General features: G+C 34.7%; 1 non-coding gene across 1 annotated transcript; it reads left to right on the plus strand.

Annotated features, from left to right (window-relative positions):
• Positions 1-2,393: 2,393 nt before the first annotated feature.
• Positions 2,394-2,500, plus strand: LOC136386592 (U6 spliceosomal RNA). Its single transcript, XR_010747962.1, has one exon. It is a non-coding gene; the product is annotated as a U6 spliceosomal RNA (small nuclear RNA).
• The last annotated feature ends 1,075 nt before the right edge of the window (positions 2,501-3,575 follow it).

The raw sequence follows: 3,575 nt of genomic DNA on the forward strand, positions 1-3,575 counted from the left end.
CTCTTACCTTTCTAAAATCTTCTGGCTGGAATAATAAAAAAACATGAAATAAAAAAAATTTAGTCAGTGTCTTCACCTGTTATGTAGGAGTAATAACTGAACCTTCCCCACAGCATTATCAAGATAATTGAGATAATACATGTAAAATGTACTTGATACAGACAGACACATATCAAATGTTCAACTAAAAGCATTTTTTATAACCTTTTAAAAAACAGGTGTTTGTTCTTTTAACCTAATTCCTTAATCATGAGATGGAACTTGACACCAGAATTGCAAAATAAGCAACCCTTTGCCATTTGGGTGGGAAAAGGCAGAGTAAATGTCTTGTTCTAGAGTCTCCATGAAGGTGTCCACTGATTCAGCATTTGGCTAACACTTCCCCTTGCCCTTTAATCCCAGTGGTTTACATAGACATTTGAAGTAGAGAGTGAATGATACGGCAGAAGACAGTTCTCTTCCTCCCTCTAAGTTATATATAGGGATCATTATTTTTTTTTCTGTGTAGATAAGAAATACTTAGCATTATTTTTAGTGGATTACATATCACAGTTTATAAACTGAATTTGTAAGATTAAAAAAATGCATTCACCCTCAGCTGAACTTGAAAATAAAGAGTGACCCTGACTGGTTGGCTCAGTGGTACAACGTTGGCCTGGTGTGTGGACATCCCAGGTTTGATATCGGGTCAGGGCACACAGGAGAAACAAGCACCCTGACTCTTTAGTCTCCCTCCTACCCATTTTCTCTTAATCTCTTTATTCCTATCCCTTAGCCATGGCTCCATGGCCTTGCCTGAGGCACTAAAATAGCTTGGTTGCTGAGCAATGGAGCAACAGCCCCAGATGGGCAGAGCATCATCTAGTTGGGAGCTTGCCAGGTGGATCCTAGTTGGGGAACATGCAAGAGTCTATCTTTCTGCCTTCCTACTTCTCACTTAAAAAATAAAACAAAAAAAGTAAGAAAATAAAGAGTGTATGTATTCAGCCACTTTGCTTGGGCATACCATAGCTACAAGTTACTTTTCCTGACCCATTGCTAAAGTTGCTGCTCAGTATCATGGGACAGAATTTTGGACTTGGATCATACTCAGCTAAGGTGAAGTAGATGGTTAGCAGCTTTATTAAGAACTATTTCTCAGCAGCTAAAAGAAGGTGAACCAACATAGCAAATCAAAGGACAAAACTTAACATTTTCTATGCAAGAATTTAAGATGAGACCCTGGTTGGGTAACTCAGTGGATAAAGAGTTGACCCTGCACACCAGAGGTCATAAATTCAATCCCCAGTCAGGGCAGGTGCAAGAAGCAATCAGTGACTGCACAACTAAATGGAACAACTAAGTTGAACAATAAATTGATGCTTCTTTCTCTCTCTCTACTCTTCTCTCTCTCTCTCTCTCTCTCTCTCTCTCTCTCTCTCTCTCTCTCTCCCTCTCAAATCAATGGAAAAACAAAGAAGTAAATACAAGATGTGAATCTCTAAGCCAGGTCAGCACAAAATATCCTCTGAACTCTGGAATGACTGCTTTCTAGAATCCTAAGGGCAAGCATAGCCAAAGGTATCTGTAGCTGACAAGGGTCCATCATTCAAGGGGTGTTAAATGCCCACTTTGACCACTTTGGGCACCAGAATGTTATCATTTTAGAAACCTGTTTCTTAATATTTGATCAACTTTTTCTTAAAGACAGGAAGAAATACATTTGCCTGAGTCTAGATCTTATCAAGATTCTGCTTTTTTTTTTCTTTCAAATAATTCTTAAATTATTCCCCCACCCTGACAGCAAGTTAGTATAGCTCAATAGAAAAGATCTCATATTGCAGCCATTAGATTTCAACTTTGCACTTACAAGGCTTTTGACATTGGACAAATTGCCTTGGTTTAAAAATTGGTAAAGTGAATATAATAAGAATATTTATTTCACAAAGTACAGGGCTCATATAATTCTGCTTAATAGGTGTTAGTTCTTTTCATTATTTTTAACTTTTTTTACTTGATCCCATCCAGATTTTTTCATCTGGCAACCATTTCTGCATAATTCTGTGTCCTTTTCTGACTTCTCCTGCAGGCTATGCTGATTAAAGTCAGCAAAGAAATCTATCCTTGTGTACAATTGCTCAAATGTCAGGATTTTCATTAACTCTTTCCACCACCCTGGCCATTTATGTCTTCATTATCTATTACACAATTTCATGTAGTGGTGATGATTTGCTCATCTCCAATCAACACTCTGAAAAAAATAAAATGAAAGTCTTCTCTTGTCCAGAAAAAGCTTTTCTTTCTGTGGACTCCAGGTTCAATGGAAAAAGAAGTTTTCGAGTGTGCCCTTTCTTTGGCTGCATGCCCGCCCACCAAAGCATTGAGCGATTTACTAAATTTAAAGTGACTTCATGGTGCTCATTTCAGCAGCATATATACTATAATTGGAATGATTCAGAGATGATTAGCATGGCCTCTGTACAAAGATGGCACACCAATGCATGAAACACTTCATAATTTTGAAACAAATCCTTTCATATATTTTTCTGAGAGTAAAAGTTGTAAAACTCTATAATGGTAATTTCAGCAATATCTTCCAAAATTGTATATGCTCACCTTGATCTAGAAATCCCTGGTATAATAATTTATCCTTCAGATTTACTTTCATAAGTTTGAAATTATGTACTTACAAGCTTTGTCATCAGGAATTGTTGTGATTGCAAAGAATTAGAGAAATATAAAAGTTTATTGAGTAGGAACTTATTTTAAAAAATTTGTTACATCTATACAATAGATTATAGTAAAAAATATAAGAAACGAGACTGTTCTCTATATATTGATGTTGAAAGATATCCAAAATATACAACAGAAGTACTGCTTTAAGAAAAAACTTTATAGACAAAGACAGCAGTATGGTTATTATCAGAAGAAAAGGGGGGGAATGGGAAGATATAGATGAGGGTAAAAGAAGGTTAAATGGTGATGGAAGGTGACTTGAATTGAGGTGGTGAACACATAATACAATATACAGATAATGTATAATAGAATTGTACACCTGAAACCTAAATAATTTTATTGAATCACTGTCACCCCAATAAATTAAATAATTTTAATGTTGCTTAATGGAATGGAACAGGTATACCTTAGGTTAAGTTTTATATTTAAAAAAGAAGACATTAATGTATATTCACACTTGCTTTATTTTCATTAAAACAACAAAATAAGTCAATAAAATGATTACTTATATCATGGATAGAAAATTATGGCTAACAAGCATTGTTACTTATTTGTATAAATAAAGTTTTATTGGAATGAAACCATATCATTGTTTTTGTATTACCTATGGCTGTTCTTCTACTACAATTTCACAACTGAGTAATAACAACAGAGACCACATGTCTTGCAAGCCTAAAGTATTTATTACTTGGTCCTTCACAAAAAAAGAAAAAAAAAAGAAGTGCTAATTTTTTATGTATAGAATAGGGACATGCATAAGGACAGGGAAGGAAGAAAGAGTTCTCAATAAATATACGTTTTTTTAAAAATATACTTTTAAATATGGTTTTGGTTTTTGAGCTTATGAATGAATGTATTAT

This window comes from Saccopteryx leptura, chromosome X (genome assembly GCF_036850995.1).
Source record: "Saccopteryx leptura isolate mSacLep1 chromosome X, mSacLep1_pri_phased_curated, whole genome shotgun sequence".
In the NCBI taxonomy this organism is placed as follows: domain Eukaryota; kingdom Metazoa; phylum Chordata; class Mammalia; order Chiroptera; family Emballonuridae; genus Saccopteryx; species Saccopteryx leptura.